Source organism: Chiloscyllium plagiosum, unplaced genomic scaffold (assembly GCF_037043375.1).
Source record: "Chiloscyllium plagiosum isolate Xiang-an unplaced genomic scaffold, Cpla_swu_hap1 HiC_scaffold_2, whole genome shotgun sequence".
Classification (NCBI taxonomy): Eukaryota; Metazoa; Chordata; class Chondrichthyes; order Orectolobiformes; family Hemiscylliidae; genus Chiloscyllium; species Chiloscyllium plagiosum.
This window is the reverse complement of record NW_028270140.1, coordinates 111,644,768-111,662,915: the sequence shown is the minus strand read 5'-3', so window position 1 is coordinate 111,662,915 and position 18,148 is coordinate 111,644,768. Positions and strand designations below refer to the sequence as shown.

General features: G+C 41.0%; 1 protein-coding gene across 1 annotated transcript in view; it reads right to left on the bottom strand.

The window, feature by feature from the left end:
- Positions 1 to 18,148, bottom strand: part of LOC122559186 (hyaluronan and proteoglycan link protein 1-like) — a 286,292-nt gene that overhangs the window by 251,802 nt on the left and 16,342 nt on the right. The window lies entirely within an intron of this gene.

Here is an 18,148-nt window from a genome sequence, read left to right as displayed (position 1 = left end):
GTGGATTTCTTCTGGGTGCTCCTCCTCTAACCAAACAAAAAAGACCCGGTGTGTAGGAGAGTTGGTAAAATAAGTTTTTAAAATTTATTCAATCTCTCTTGGCAATTTAGAGCAGAAGGGATGGAGGCGAGGGCAGTTGCATGCGCCTCTTAGAGGATGTGGGAGGTAAGGGTCACCACGAGTGTCCCTGCTGACTTCACCTGTGAGAAGTGCATCCAAATCCACCTTCTCACAGACCGAATTAGGGAACTGGAGCTGGAGCTGGATGAACTTCAGACCATTTTGAAGGTTGAGGGGGTGATAGAGAGGAGTTAAAGGGAGGCAGTCACACTTAAGTTGCAGGATAAAGATAGCTGGGTGACTGTCAGGAGAGGGAAAGGGAATAGGCAGACAGTGCAGGGACACTCTGTGGCCATTCCCCTGAACAAAAGCTATACCATTTTGAATACTGTTGCGGTGGACAACCTTCCAGGGGAAGGCCTCAGCGACCAGGTCTCTGGCACTTAGCCTGGCTCTGTGGCTCAGAAGGGAGTGGGGTGAATTGGAAAGTGATAGTGACAGGGGATTCAATTGTAAGAGGAACAGACAGAAGATTCTGTGGTCATGAGTGAGACTCCCGATGGTATATTGCCTACTGGGTGCCAGGATCAGGGATGTCTCGGATCGAGTCTGTAGGCTTCTTAAGGGAGAGGGAGAGCAGCCAGAAGTAGTGGTACCAATGACATAGCTGGGAAAAGGGATGAGAACCTGAAAATTTAATATAAGAAGTTAGGTTGGAATCTAAAAGGCAGGACGAGCAGCAAAGTAATCTCAGGATTGCTACCAGTGCCACGGGCTAGTGAGGCTAGGAACAGAGATCCAGTGCAGATGAACACATGGCTGCAAGACTGGGATAGGAGGAAGGCCTTCAGATATAGAGTCATAGAGTCATAGAGATGTACAGCACAGGAGCAGAGCCTTTGATCCAACTTGTCCATGCCGACCAGATATCCCAACACAATCTAGTCCCACCTGCCAGCACCTGGCCCATATCCGTCAAAACCCTTCCTATTCATATACCTATCCAGATGCCTTTTAAATGTTGTCATTGTACCAGCCTCCACCACTTCCTCTGGCAACTCATTCCATACACGTACCACCCTCTGTGTGAAGAAGTTGCCCCTTAGGTCTCTTTTATATCTTTCTCCTCTCACCCTAAACCTATGCCTTCTAGTTCTGGACTCCGTCACCCCAGGAAAAAGACTGTGATTAGTTATCCTATCCATGCCCCTCATGATTTTGTAAACCTCCATAAGGTCACCCCTCAGCTTCTGATGCTCCAGGAAAAACAGCCCCAACCTGTTCAGCCTCTCCCTATAGCTCAAATCCTCCAACCCTGGCAACATCCCTGTAAATCTTTTCTGAACCCTTTCAACTTTCACAACATCTTTCCGATAGGAAGGAGATCAGAATTGCACGCAATATTCCAAAAGTGGCCTAACCAATGTCCTGTACAGCTGCAACATAACCTCCCAACTCCTGTACTCAATACTCTGACCAATAAAGCAAAGCATACCAAATGCCTTCTTCACTATCCTATCTACCTGCAACTCCACTTTCAAGGAGCTATGAACCTGCACTCCAAGGTCTCTTTGTTCAGCAACACTCCCTAAGCCCTTACCATTAAATGTGCAAGTCCTGCTAAGATTTGCTTGCCCAAAATGCAGCACTTTACATTTATCTGAATTAAACGTCATCTGCCACTTCTCAGCCGATTTGGCCCATCTGATCAAGATCCCCTCATAATCTGAGGTAACCTTCTTCGCTGTCCACTAAACCTCCAATTTTGGTGTCATCTGCCAACTTACTAACTGTACCTGTTATGCTCACATCCAAATCATTTATATAAATGACAAAAAAGTAATGGACCCAGCACTGATCCTTGTGGCTCTCCACCGGTCACAGGCCTCCAGTCTGAAAAACAACCCTCCACCACCACCCTCTGTCTTCTACCTCTGAGCCAGTTTTGTATCCAAATGGCTAGTTCTCCCTGTTTTCCATGAGATCTAACCTGCCTACCCAGTCTCCAAAGGAGAACTTGTCTAACGCCTTACTGAAGTCCATATAGGTCACATCCATGCTCTGTCCTCATCAATCCTCTTTGTTGCTTCTTCCAAAAACTCAATCAAGTTTGTGAGACATGATTTCTCATGCACAAAGCCATGTTGACTATCCCTAATCAGTCCTTGCCTTTCAAAATACTTGTATATCCTGTTCCTCAGGATTCTCTCCAACAACTTGCCGACCACCAACATCAGGCTCACTTGTCTATAGTTCCCTAGCTTGTCCTTACCACCTCTCTTAAACAGTGTCACCACATTAGCCAAATTCCAGTCTTCTGGCACCTCACCTGTGACTATCGATGGCACAAATATCTCTCCCTCGTTACCCTTTTGTCCTTAATATATTTGTAAAAACCCTTTGGATTCTCCTTAATTCTATTTGCCAAAGCTATCTCATGTCCCCTTTTTGCCCTCCTGATTTCCCTCTTAAATATACTCGTCCTGCCTTTATACTGTTCTGAAGGTTCACACAATCTATCCTGTCTATACCTGACATATGCTTCCTTCTTTTTCTTAAGCAAACCCTCTATTTCTTTAGTCATCCAGCATTCTCTATACTGATATGTTTCGTTTCACCCTAACAGGAATGCACTGTCTCTGGACTCTCGTTATCTCACTTCTGAAGGCTTCCCATTTTCCAGCTGCCCCTTTACCTGCGAACATCTGCCCCCAATCAGCTTTTGAAAGTTCTTGCCTAAAACTGTCAAAATTGGCCTTCCTCCAATTTAGAACTTCAACTGTTCGATCTGGTCTATCCTTTTCCATCACTATTTTAAAACTAATTGAATAATGATTACTGGCCCCAAAGTGCTCCCCCACTGACACCTCAGTCACCTGCCCTGCCTTATTTCCCAAGAGTACATCACGTTTTGCACCTTCTTAGTATGTACATCCACATACTGAATCGCAAAATTTTCTTGTACATGCTTAACAAATTCCTCTCCATCTAAACCTTTAACACTATGGCAGTCCCAGTCTATATTTGGAAAGTTAAAATCCCCTACCATAACCACCCTATTATTCTTAAAGATAACTGAGATCGCCTTACAAATTTGTTTCTCAATATCCTGCTGAGTAGCAGGGGGGTCTATAATACAATCCCAATTAGGTGATCATCCCTTTCTTATTTCTCAGTTCCACCCAAATAACTTCCCTGGATGCATTTCCAGAAATATCCTCCCTCAGCACCGATGTAATGCTATCCCTTATCAAAAATGCCACACCGCCTCCTCTCTTGCCTCCCTTTCTATCCTTCCTGTAGCATTTATATCCTGGAGGAGAAAGTGAGGTCTGCAGATGCTGGAGATCAGAGCTGAAAATGTGTTGCTGGAAAAGCGCAGCAGGTCAGGCAGCATCCAGGGAACAGGAGAATCGACGTTTCGGGCATAAGCCCTTCTTCAGGATTGATCTCTTTACTCACTATCCCCCTGGGTGCCCTCCCTGTGTCTTTGGCGATGATCTTTGCAACCTCATTGTCCACTGGAGTAGTACCAGATGATTGGACGGTGGCAAATGTTATTCTCTTATTCAAGAAAGGGAATAGGGATAATCCTAGGAATTACAGGCTTGTTAGTCTTATGTCATTGGTGGGCAAATTTTTGGAGAAGATTCTGAGAAACAGGATTTATGATTACTTGGAAAACCATAGTTTGATTAGAGATAGTCTGCATGGCTTTGTGAGGGGCAGGTCATGCCTCACAAGCCTTATTGAATTATTTGAGGATGTGACAAAATACATTGATGAAGATGGAGTAGTGATGTGTATGGATTTTAGGAAGGCATTTGATAAGATTCCTCACGGTAGGCTCATTCAGAAAGTAAGGAGGCATGGGATACAGGGAAATTTAGCTGTCTGGGTACTGAATTGGCTGGCCCATAGTAAATAGAGGGTGGTAGTAGATGGAAAGTATTCAGTCTAGAGCTTGTTGATCAGTGGTGTTCCGCAGGGATCTTTTCTGGGACCTCAGCTCTTTATATTTTTATAAATGACTTGGATGAGGAAATGGAAGAGTGGGTTAGAAAGTTTGGCAATGGCACGATGGTTGGTGGAGTAGTGGATAGTGTGGAGGGCTGTAGTAGGTTGCAATGACACATTGACAGGATGCAGAACTGGACTGATGTGACAGATGGAGTTCAACCTGAGTAAGTGTGAAGTGATTCACTTGGGAAGGCCAAATTTGAATGCAGAATATAGGGTTAAAGGGAAGATCCTTGGCAGTGTGGAGGAACAGAGGGATCTTGGGAACCATGTCCATAGATCCCTCAAAGTTGCCACACAATTTGACAAGGTTGTTAAGAAGGTGTTTGGTGTATTGACTTTCATTAGTAGGGGGCTTTAGTTTAAGAGCTGCGAGGTTTTGCTGCAGCTCTCTTGAGCCCTAGTTAGACCACACTTGGAATATGGTGTTCAGTTCTGGTCGCCTCATTATGGGAAGGTTGTGGAAGTTTTAGAGAGGGTGCAGAGGAGATTTACCAGGATGTTGCTTGGACTGGAGGGAAGTCTGATGAAGAAAGGTTTTTCTTATTGGAATAAAGAAAGGTGAGAGGTGACTTGATAGAGGTGTACAAGATGATGAGAGTCATAAATAGAGTGAATAGTCAGAAACTTTTCCTCAGGGCAGAAATGTGTATTACAAGGGGCCATAATTTTAAGGTGATTGGAGGAAGGTTTACGGGAGGTGTCAGGGGTCGGTTCTTTACACAGAGTCGTGGGTGTGTGGAATGCACTGCCACCGGTGGTAGTAGAGTCAAATACATTAGGTACACTTAAGCAACTCTTGGACAGGCACATGGATGATAGTAAAATGAAGGGTATGTAGGTTAGTTTGATCTTAGAGTAGGACAAAAGATCAGCACAACATCAAGGGCCAAAGGGCCTGTACTGTGCTGTACTGTTCTATGCTCTATGTTCTGTGAAAGTGCAGGCTAGGTGGGTTAGCCATGATAAATGTAAGGTTACAGGGGTGGGGTGGTTCTGGGCGGGATGTTCTTCAGAGGATTGATGTGGACTCAGTGGGCCAAGTGGCCTTCTTCTACATTATAGGGATTCCATTCTATGAAAGAAGTTGATAAATATTGCTTTTCTTTGATACAGTGTCCCACTGACCCTTGACCCCTTTATCTACCTCACCACATAACATGCCTGAATTACAAAGGAATACTGCAAACTGGTCAAGGTTAGTCAGGGTCCATTTAACTATCCAGGAGAAAGTGAGGACTGCAGAGGCTGGACAGTCAAAGTTGATAAAGTGTGGTGCTGGAAAAGCACAGCTGGTCAGGCAGCTTCTGAACAGCAGGAGAGTTGACATTTTGGGCAGGACCCTGATGATGCCCAAAACATTGACTCTCCTGGTTCTCGGATGCTGCCTGACCTGGTGTGCTTTTTTTAGGACCACACTTTGATACTCCTTTACCTGTCCGTTCACTTCACATCATTCTGAGGGGCTGCCACTGGGACTTTAAATCATAGACCTGACAATCCAGTGTATTCAAGAAATTATATTATATAAATTGCATAATGCCTCCATAATAGACTTAAACCAGCTGAATAGCATTCCTGAAGAACCATGCTAATGGAAGATGGAGTTATCAGAGAGTCTTCACAAATTTGGAACTGCCCCAGACATTAGATCCAGTCAGCTTTTTGAAATTGTTGGGTATTTCTTCTACTCAATTTCTTTCATTCTTGAACTGTTTAACTCGAAGGTTACTGAACATGTTTTAAACTGGATCCTACCTGATATATATTTTATTGTGAGCTGCCTATAAACAAACTAGCCTCAGGTCCATTCTGCTTTACAGATGTGGATTGTGAAGAAGTAGGAAGAGGAGGATGAAGATTAGAAGGCAGTACCCTTTTTGGAAATGTGCAATGAAACTTGGATGTAGACACTATTATTGCAAGACATGGAATTGTACACATTCTTGCAACCAAACACAAAATCTGGTCCGCTGTCATGGAAACAGTTGCCTTGAACTTTTAAGTTATAATCATTTCAAGAAACAACATGGGTATCAGTCAAATCTCCAAGCCAATTTGCACAGTTGCATTGTGCAAACCACAGATGTTTGCCACTTGCTGCAGACAGTGATTTTAATTACTGATTCATAGTAGCAGGAACAATTTTACTCCTTGTATTGATTCACATCAGCTGTCAAGGCACAACTCCCTGCTTTCGTCCCAGTGTCATTCCAACTTTTATTGCCCCTGTGGTGTTCTGTGTAATCCAGCCAAATGTTGGGTCACCTTCCACAGCAGCCAGACTTTGGCTTAGTCCTGTCTGTAGCTTTAGGAAGTGATGCAAGACATTTTTCAATGTGGAAGGGGCTGTATGAAAGCAAGTTTTTGTGGTTCTGTAAAGGGTTTTACAAATTTCTTGCTTGGACACCTACAGCGCTGGAAAAGTTTTGGCAGCTGTGCTCCAAACATTACATTAATTATCATTAGCTTATTGCTTATCACCTTAAATGCCTTTTGCCATTGGCTTGCCCTTGTATCAAGGATTGGAAATACTCTCACATTGGCACGTGTTGACCATGTGTAATGCCATCAAGATTAATAGTAATCTGATTGGAGCCTTTTTATTTGTTTGGTCACCTTACCTCATTATGTCAGCTCTGATACCTTTCTAATTTCACCAAGTATCTCTCAAAGTTGCAAAACCATGTAGCACCAAAAACACTCTCTCAGGTTCACAGGTTATTTTTAAACTTGGCTTCTTATTTTTCCCTTGGTATGCAACTAAAATTACGGATCACATTTAAGTTCTACTCATGATTCTTATTTTTCAAGCAGGAGGTACCTTAACTGTCACCATTCACTGCTTGATGTCAAACCCTGATCCTCCACCCTGAGTCACTTAATAGAATATCATCTAACAGCTAGGCATAAGACCACCTCCATCGCCTCCCCCAATGCTGGCCAAGAAATGTCAGATTCAATGGAAGGCCATCTATTAAACAAATTAACATTGGGCTAGATTCTATGGTGGAAAGCAAAGCAGGTGAACTGTCAAATAGGTTGCCATGGTGGTGAATGGCCACTGGCCCTATGTGTGGCAGGAGGGACGCTGAGCAATCCATCTGCCAGTGGCCCAATTGAGTGGGTATTTATGTCCACTTCAGGACCTTATCCTGCTGCTGTTTTCATTTAACAGATGGCATTAAAGCTTTTACCCAAAGTGCAGCCTGGCAAGTTTACACCTGCTGGCTAATGGTCAGTGAAAGGAGTGAACAAAGAGGAATGCCAACTTGCTAGGCTTCCAGGATCAACTGAGTCATGGAATCATAGAGCTGTACAGTACGGAAACAGACCCTATAGTCTAGCTTGTCCATGCCGAAGAGATATTCTAAGTAAATCTAGTCTTATTTGCCAGAATTTGGCCCATTTCCCTCAAAACCCTTCCTATTCACACACCCATCCAGATTCCTTTTTAATGTTGTAGCTATGCACTACCCTCTGTGTGAAAAAGTTGCTCTTTAGGACCCTTTGAAACTTTTCCCTTATCATCTTAAACCTAAGCTCCCTAGTTTTGGACTCCACTACCCTGGGGAAGTGACTTTGGCTATTCACCATATCAATGCTTCTCATGATTTTATAGACTTCAGTAACGTCACTCTTTAACGCTTGAGGGAAAACCTGTTCAACTCTCCTTTTTGCTCAAACCATCCAACCCTGGCAATATCATTTAAAGTCTTTTCTGAACACTTTCAAGTTGCATAACATCCTTCCTATAGCAGGGGGACAAGAAGTGAACCCTGTTATGGACCAGGTCAGACCCCCGCAAAGCATTTCAAGAAAGTAGCATGGACCCTAATTTTGCCAGTTGTTTTAAGCAGGTGTACAGCAGATATTGCAGGAGTAATGTAGCTGGTCAAACAACTTAGTTTCACAGTCCAGAACTAGAGGTCCTAGGTTTAGGGTGAGAGGGGAAAGATATAAAAGAGACCTAAGGGGCAACTTTTTCACACAGAGGGTGGTACGTGTAAGGAATGAGCTGCCAGAGGAAGTGGTGGAGGCTAGTACAATTGCAACATTTAAGAGGCATTTGGATGGGTATATGAATAGGAAGGGTTTAGAGGTATATGGGCCGGATGCTGGCAGGTGGGACTAGATTGGGTTGGGATATCTGGTCGGCATGGACAGGTTGGACCGAAGGGTCTGTTTCCATGCTGTACATCTCTATGACTCTATGATTCTATTACCGAATGAAACACAAACAAAAGAGTAAAGAATATAAAATAACTTACCTATCCAAAAACTCAACAGATTATTCCAACTTAATGATGCTGTTCCAATTTCTGCAACAATCTCCATTAAACACCCCCCCTTGCAAAAAAGGTAAATTCAAACACAGGGTCTCACAGGGCGGGAGAGAAAGCAGAGGAACTCAGCATGTAGCTTTTATGTAGCTGTTTCTTGGACCGGCAGTCTCACTGACTGCTTTCAGTGAACAGCCAGATTGCTAAAAACCAAACCAAACCCAAATCAGAGAAAAGCTGAGTTGGGAGAACTAGCCATTCCCTTTTCATTGTACAAGTATTTTTTAAACTTGAAAGCCTTTTGGCTAAGGCAGTGTCTGTTAGCTATAAATAAATTGGCCCTTCAAACCTGGACTTTTCGGGACTGCTGTTTTTATGACCTCTCTGAAAAAAGACCAAGGACAGCATAACCTTGTTAAAGGAGCAGCATCATCATAACCCAGTATTCCAAAAGTGACCTGTGAAGCCACAACATGACCTCCTAATTTCTATTCTAAATGACTGACTAATAAAGGAAAGCATACTAAACACCTTCTTTATTAACCTATTTTCTTGTAACTCCACTTTCAAGGAATTATGAACCTGCACACCAAGGTCTCTTTGTTCAGCAACACTCCCAGGACCTTATCACTAAGTGCACATGTCCTGCCCTGATTTGCCTTTCCAAAATGCAGCACCTCACATTTATTTAAATTAAACTCCATCTGCCACTCCTCGGCTCATTGGCCCACTTGATCAAGGTCCTGTTGTATTCTGAAGTAACCTTCTCCACTATACCAACAATTTTGGTGTCATCTGCAAACTTACTAACTATACCTCTTATGTTCACATCCAAATCATTCAAATAAATGACAAAAATGAGTTCTCTGTGTCAACTGGGTTTGCCAGCACCATAGTTGACTTTCTCAGATCTACTCTCCTGCCTCTGTCCTGGAGCTTATTGGAGCTTCTAGCCTGACCCCAGTGAGACTGGCCAACACCAAGGTCAGGTACATTGCTATATGGCTCCCTCCTGACATTGTTGGAATTCTGAGAACTACCACTGCTTTCTGTGTTGCAGAGCTGCTGTCCTCCAATGACCTGGCAGCTCTATAAAGCAAGATTTGCTCCTGAAGAGGGTCAAAGTGTCACATTATAATTAAAAGCCCATTGGCTGAAAAGTTAAAGTGGGAGTTGGCCGACTGAAAGCTGACTCAGTGTGATATTTGCACCGGGATGCAAAGAGCTTGTCCTCACTGTATAATCCAGTCTATCGAGTCTATTTCTCTTTCCATGGTTGCTACCAGACCTACAGAGAATTTTATGCCTATTTTCAAATTTTTAAAAGATTTCTAGCATCTACACTATTTTGTGTTTATGATGATTCCTTGTCTGTCTTACCTTATTGTGTGTTTGGTGAATGATACAAATTAAATGGACAGTAATTTAAGCAACTTGTCCTTGAACTGATTTTGGTGTGCAGCTGCAACATCTTACATTGGTCTGTGTACTTGTGTCCAGCATGAAGTTGATTATAACATTACAAAACACGCCTTCATTTCAATTAGCTTAAATGTCTTTTGTTCCCATTTCCTACCATAAGCTAAAATACATTTAATTCAGAGGTGCATCCCCTCAATCATAATCAATTTTAGGTCACACATCATCTTTTTTCAGCATTTGCAGGCTTCAGTTGAAAGATGTATTTGTGAAATATCCATTTTTTTCCTACATTTGTGACATTTAGAAGATACAGCTGAGCAGCTCTCCTGCTGTGTGTACAATATTATATTTGCCAGACTTATTATAATTCCTCCTGTGCTTGAAATTGTGCAGGTTTCTGAGTGCGTGCTTGAGTGCATTTATAGATACGTAGTTTTCAGAATTCGCATTTTTTACAAAATGGCAAAATACACAAGCACACTCTCTCATCAGTGTATCATGCTTCATTCTTTGATCGTCTTGTCAGGCTCAATGATAAGAGAATATATTCTCAGCTTTATCATCTGTGCAGTAAATCAGTAAGTGTACTCATCTAGTTTCCACTCTAGTTATTTACCATGATGTGATGAAATCGCATACTTGATGCTTTTTCAAACACAAGCACAAATATATTCACTCTTGGAAAAAAAATGTCATATCATTGAGGGTGTTTAAAAACTCGTTCAGATGATGCTAGCTTCACTAGCTGGCCTGCATCTGATGTCCATCCATAGTTGCCCTTGAAGGTGAGGATGAGCTGCCTTGAACTGCTGTAGTCCATTTGTTGTAGGTAGACTAATGGCGCTGTTAAGGAACGACTGCCGGGACTTTGACACTGAAGGAATCAAAATATATTTTGAATCACGATAGTGAATGGCTTGGAGGGGAATTTGTAGGTGGTGTTGTTCCCTTGTATCAGCTACCCTTGACTTTCTAGATGAAGGTGGTCAAGGGTTTAGAAGGTGCTGTTGAAGGAACCTTGGTTTTTTTTTTCAGTGCATGTTGAAGATGCTACACATTGATGCTGCTAAGCATCAATGTTGGAGGGAGTTGATGTTTGTGAATGTGGTGCCAATCAAGAGGTTGCTTAGTCCTGGATGGCAGAAGAATTTCCAAATGTATACACAAATTTAAAAAGCTGGATTTGAAAATTAGACTCATTAATGGTGACAATAAAACCATTGTTAATTGGTGATCCAGATTTTGTTTTCATGTCCTTAAAGTAAGGAAATCTACCCTTCTTAACCAGTCTGGCCTGCATGTAACTTCAGACCCATAACAATGGCCCAGATATTTTGGTGGCTAGAGACTGGTTGGAACAACATAGATCAGAGTTAGATGTCAGGACAATAAAGAATCCCTGATGCAGTCAGATCCTTGGCAATTGCCCAGGAAATTGAAACTCCAGTTGGCAATTTTCCTGGAACATTCTAAAAGGTCCTTCATGTTGGAATCTTTGGAGAGTTCCAATCATGATAAGCCTAATGGTTACCCAGGAAAAATATGGAATTTAAAACTCACTCTAACTTTTGGGTAACTATTAAACTGATTCCCCCAATCCATTAAATCTCCACCAGACAAGCAGAGCCTAGTTAGATCATCCCTAAGACCCAATTCTAACACACACCCTTTACCTGACACTTATGCCCCTCTACAACTGGCCTGAAAACCCCCAGGCCTGTAAGTCCTCCCCACCCCACACTGCTGACCTGACCGAACCTTGCTACTACAATTGCTCACAAACACATCCTTGACCTACTCCAAGTACCCAATCAACATTTGACACTGTATCTCCACACTATACGCTTAGCTATAGTGGTTGTGGTGAGTTCTCCAAGTTAGGTAGTTAGTATCACCAAGAGGAGTTGGCAAGGTAATGACTCAAAAGCAGACAAAGCAGTGAATCTGCCTGGATCTTGGGGATGGTGACAGAGAGGTTAAGAGCAGAGCAAGATTGAAGAGGTCCCAGAAGCAATCAGACCAGCAGCAGAGCTGCTTCAACAAAATCCAAGTGTAACTTCACAGAAGAGAAGTAGGTAACAGATGACTGGATATTAATTTGAGCTCTGAGTTTTGGGGCTTAAGCATTTTCAAAGTTCACAGCTTCATGGGTAGCACATTTCAGGATATGTTCACTCCTCAGCTTAAGGAAGTGCAAGCAGAGTAACCACCAACCAGAGAAGGGACCAAACAAATAGTGAGAGGACTCTCCTCCAAATGCATCTCACTCATAAACTATCGCTCAGCCTTGGAAAATAGAGATGATGAGAATCCCTCTTTGGAGGCTAACTGAATCCATGGTGCTGTGGGTAGTGCAGCTGCTCCCGGGCAGGAGATAGTGTTATGGAAGGGAATTAGCAGTAGGGCATTTGTTTTGTGAGGAAGTAGACAGGTACCTATGTGGCTGCAAACATGGCATAGTAAATTGACTCCTAGAAGCCAGGGTCAAGGCTGTCATGGAACAGCTACAGGCAGTCTGAAAGAGAGGGGGTACTTCCAGAGGTAGTCTATGTCAGGCACAAAGATTTAGGAAGAAAAATTAGGTCCTCCAGCAGTTTAGGGAGATAGGTAGGAAATTGGAAAACAGGACTCCAAAAGTTGTAACCTTCAGATTACTCTCGGTGCCACACAGCATTGAATAAAGAAAAGATGGTGCAGGAGGAAGTACATCAGATCCCTGAGGCATTGGTGCCATTTCTGGGGAATGTGGGAAGTGTACAAGTTGGACGGGTTACTTTTGAGTAGGAATGGAACTGACATCGTTAAGGGGATGCTTGTTATAACTGCTGGACAAATTTAAACTAATCAGTAGGGAATTGGATTCTGCCAAGTATTCAGAGGGAAGATAAGCTGAACTGGAATTTGAGGTCAAAACATTCAGTAAGTGAGTTTTGGCAGACAGAGGAAATGTCAGTAAGATAAGAAAGAAGTGAACAGGCCTTTTCTGATCCACCCTTATATCTGAAGCTGAGAACCTTTCTCAGGTCTTTACATCTTTTCTGAAGTGTTATTCCCACAGTTGAGTCCTAAGCACTGATTTATAAAGTTCCAAACAAATATTTCTGCTTTTAAACTCAATGCTTGAATATATAAATCCTGCATGTTTTTCATTATTTTATCAACTTGTGCTGCCACTTATCTGTACATCAACCCCAAAGAGTCTCTGCTAATCTATACTTTCCAACTTGCTTTTGCCTTTCATCTTGCTTGTTTATTGGAAGCATCTTAAAAACAACAGTTTTGTCTTCATTGTATAAGGTTTGAGTTTAATATTTTATAAAGTTCAATTTTTTTTTGCATGGTCCACTCTAAGATTCTGCACCTCAGGAAATGGGAGACCATCAAAGGAAAGCAAAGTTGATTTATAACAAGTCTGGCCAATAAGGTAAAATGACCAGTGAATTAATTGACCACAAAGAACAATTTGCCTGGCAAGCTGTTACACTAGATTTACATTGACAGAAACCAAATAAAATTTTAAAATGCTGTCTCCAAGGCATACCTTAAAACAAGTGTATTTTAATTTTCTTTCATGGGATGTGTTGGCTCTATTCTTTATTTGTTCATGGGATGTGAGTGTTGCTGACTGGGGCAGCATTATTGCCCATTCCTAATTGCCCTAGAGGACAGTTAAGTGTCAACCACATTACTGTCAGCCTGGAGTCACATGCTGGCCAGACTAGATAAGAATAATAGATTTCCTTCCACAAAGGGAATTAATTAACGAGATGGATTTTTAATGACAATTGACAATGGTTTAATAGCCATTATTATACTTCTAATTCCTGATTTTTATTGACTTTAAATTCCATCATCTGCCACAGAGGGATTTGGAGCATGGTCCCAGTGGGGAGAGTCACAGTTAACTCTTCTGAAAGAGAGCCATTTCAGACTTGAAATGTTAACTCTGTTTCTCATTCCACAGATACTGCCAGGCCTGTTGTGTTTCTCCAACATTCTCAGTATTTGTGTCATTACCAGCATCCATAGTATTTTGCTTTTGTCCTCAATTTATCTGGGTCTCTGGATTACTAGTCCAGTGCCAATACCACGAGACCACTGCTTCTCGAAGGCACAGCATGGCAATGCTGTCCAGTCCTGTAAGTGAACTGGAGATGTGCCATGGGGTAATTTGGGTAGAGACCAAGAAAGACTGCAGATGCTGGAATCCAAGGTAGACAAGCAGGAGATTGGAAGAACACAGCAAGCCACGCAGGAAGTGGAGAAGTCAATGTTTCGAGTGTACCCCTTCTTCAGGCAGGCACTTATCAGGTAGAAATGTCCATGGATGTGGCTGGTGCATGTGACTGGTGCCCTTGAAGCGTGCCCTGAGGATGTTGTGCCAGTATCCAACATGAAAGTTTTTCAGAGCCAGCAGTGAATTGAATTTTCCAGGTATCCATACTGAATTCCATGTCAAATTTTATTGACGTCTAGCCTGATTGTTGAATTTGGTAAGATTGGAAACTGAATATTTGTGAGGCTGTTAAGCAGGTGTTTAACAAGAACAATCCCCCTTAACTGGCAACCCATTGCTGTTTGGCACAAAATGCACCTTATCACTAGTCAAATACCTAAAACAAGAAACGAAATGATTTGAAGTTGAGATTCACAACGCTGGATTTCATGTCTAATTCTGCCACAAATCTTGTCATAGCCCAGATCACTCAGATCCCTGTAAGATTCCTCCTACAATTCCAAGTCAGGATGGTCCATTTTGGAAGGGAACTTGTGGGTTTTGGTGTTTCCAAGTACCTTCTGCCCTTGTCCTTTTATAATATATCCCAGAAATATTGCAGTGCTCTTCTTTACAATGGGAATCCAATGAGATTACCTTTCTCCCATCATATTCATTTGGAATTAGGATGCTTTGACATTTAAAATGCATTGTACATAAAGCTCCTGCATGCAGAACGTGGTGTGGTACCTATGTCATGTCCCTTCGGCATAAAACAACAATATATTGGAAGTGAATTTATTTTAAGACTTACAATAGTCACCCAATTCCAGCCCATATTATTTGGGTCACTGGAGGTATATGCACAAAGAACAAAAATTTAGGTATCAATTATACAAGGGGAAGACTAATAAAATCAATCTCAGATCCTTTTGTCTTTTGAGAAAATGTCAAAACCCATACAACACATTGCATGATATTTTCAATGACTACTATCTATGTAACTGATGATTTATTTGTTCAAAAAAGGTCACTTAATTATCGCAATATAATAAGTACAATGTAATTTAATGGATTAATTATTAACTTCAACCAGTACTTTTTTTTCAGACAATTCAGTACAGTTGCAGTTTCTTTATTCTCTACTTTCAGGGTCTGAGGAAGACAGCAGGCAAATTGTGAATTGATTGTACTGGCAAGAGGATGTGGGGAGCTTAACTAACTAACAAATTGAAAACTCATTCACCTTTTTTGAAGGCTGGCACTGCACAGCAATTCATTCATTATGGCCTAATATCATACCTAGCATCCCTGAACTGTATAAATCTATCTGAAAAACTTATTTCCTTTATAATAATGTAATTCTAATTCTTGTCTTGACCCACACAATTTCTGGCACTCAGATCTTATATTGCCTCTAATCATTTCCCTTCACCTAATTTTGCTGCCTCAGATAGAATTCACCTCCGTCCTTCAGTCTCAATTGCCAGTTCTTTTGAAAAAGAAAACAATGAATTCTTGAACATTTCCAAACACCTGCTTCAATGGTAGCAACACTTCTTTCTCTCTGCCCCTCTGACTTTACTTAGACTGATAAAAATGAAACCTGGAATATGTGCCACCTTTCTTACATTGACCATCTCCTGAGAACAAATAATCAAAAAGCAAAATTTCACTCTAAAGAACAAGAAGAAAAATCCTAACTCTGTATTAAAAAATAGAAAATTCAGAAAAGTGTTATGGATCTCAGTTATGAAAATAATGGATAATAGTTTTAATTGACCATCATTATCTAAAAGAAATAACATGCGAAAAATCATGTTTAAGAAAATCAATGACAAGATTCCAGGATTAAATTAAAACAGACAATAATTACCAAGTATAAAGTTCTGTGTGTTTACATCCAGGTATTCACAAGAGAATAAGTGAGCAACAAATTTTCGATTAACAATGTTCTAAGTGGAATTAATATTCTGAAGTGGGGTGGGGGTTGCAGGTAGTGGGTGTTAGTGAAGATAAAAGAAGATTATAAACATGTACGTTAAATAATTTATGCCCAAGGATCAAATTTTTAAACCAGAAACATTAGATGATTTTTATCTGGTGTAGGGTAGCAAGAAGGGAGGTCAGAGTAAAATCGAATTTGCACGCAATTGAACAAGAGCTTGGGAATGTTGGATGATCAGAAGTTTGAGAATGAGAGACTAATTAAGAGAGATTTAGAACTGTTATATCTGGAGAACATAAAAGACATGGTTTCAAATTCCAGCAGCAGATGAACTAAGGTGGAGGGAAGATGTGGGTAATGTTATGAAGATGGAAGTCAGCAATCTTTGCAATGGAAAATAAATGAACTCTGAGATTTAACTTGAGCTGAAATTGGATCCTGAGATTATAACAGTCATGAAGCAGATGCTTGCAATATTAATCTATCTTCAGTACTTATATATGAAATTAATTTTCAGCAATATTGTATATTTAGGGAGTACTTGATTAACAGCAGCCTGCATATATTTAGATGATTGTGGCTGACAAAGCTTCTCATTTTTTCAGGGACTTTCTCGTGATGTGAATGCTGGACAAGTCAGATCCCATATGGAAAACTGGCTTGGTAGATCACATTTTGTTAAGGTCAAAATTGTGAAGATTCAGTATAAAACCTAGAAACAAATATTCAAAACATGCTTGAAGGACAGGAAATAACATTTTGGAAAGTTACAGTAAGGGCTGGACAATCCAGAGATTTGTAATTTAACCACTTCTGCACTTACTTTACACAAATGACATAATTCATGGCCTGGACTTTCCACTTGATATTTTCTTTGGCAAAATTCATGGATTATCAGTGTTTGCTTGATCAACATTTACAGGTAAATAAGGAAAATTTAACTGCATTGGATTGAAAAGTATTGAATACTACGTTGGGTTCCTTGCAATTAGGACAATATCTGCAAGTTAAGTTGAATGAGAAGCTCAGAGCTGTACACTTTTTTGAACTCGGCGTCACATATTTTTATTGTTTTAAATCAATGTTTAACTCCTTTGAGAATTATGGAGAATCTATGCTTTAATTTGCACCATATACTAGTTTACTTAGTTGACATTAGAAATGGACATTTAAATGAGACAAAATTATGTTAAGCAAACTCTGAGGCCCAATTACCTTTCTATTAAATACTTTTCTTTAGGTTTCACTTTCTACACTGTGATCAGTAATTTATGTTATATTTCACTTTACACTCTTAATTATAGATTTGCTGAGTGACAAAATTAGGATTGAGCAAAAAATACCCATCGTCTAAAATACTGGACAAGACCCTGGACTTTTCTAATATCTAAAATACCGGTCAAAATTCTGAGCTCAGGCTTGAGAGAACATACAACACAGCCAGAATGGAGATTCCTGTCTGGGACTATTGTTCAGCCTGGAATTCCAATTTACACCTCCACTCTCAGAGAACAATCAATCAAAACATACACACAATGCCGAAACTAACGTTTACGCCTCAGGCTACCCAACACAGAGAGTATGAAGCCTACAGAGATGCCAAACATTCAACTTCAATTAAATGCACTCACAGAGATATCAGGCACTCAACTTCAATTGAAGTCCATTCACGGGTATACTGAACAGAAGCTGAGGGGTGACCTTATAAAAGTTTATCAAAACCATAAGGGGCATGGATAGGGTAAATAGACAAAGTCTTTTCGCTGGGGTGGAGAAGTCCAAAATTAGAGGGCATAGGTTTAAGGTGAGGGGGCAAAGATTTAAAAGGGACCTAAAGGGTAATTTCTTTCACGCAGAGGGGGTGCAGTATGGGATGAGCTGACAGAGGAATTGGTGGAGTCTGGTACAATTACAACATTTTAAAGGTATCAGGATGGGTATATGAATAGGAATAGTTTAGAGGGAAATAGGCCAGGTCCTGGCAAATGGGATGAGATGAATTTAGTATATCTGGATGAGTTAAACTGAAGGGTCTTTTTTCTGAGCTGTACAACCCTATGACTCTATGTCATGGTGCTTTCTCAATGGTTTGTGGAGAGGGTGTTGGGGGTGTGGGATTCTACAATTTCATGATCCTGATGGGCATTCACTTTGAGATTCCTTTTTGGAATTTTGACTCTCAAGAGCCAATAGGTAGAT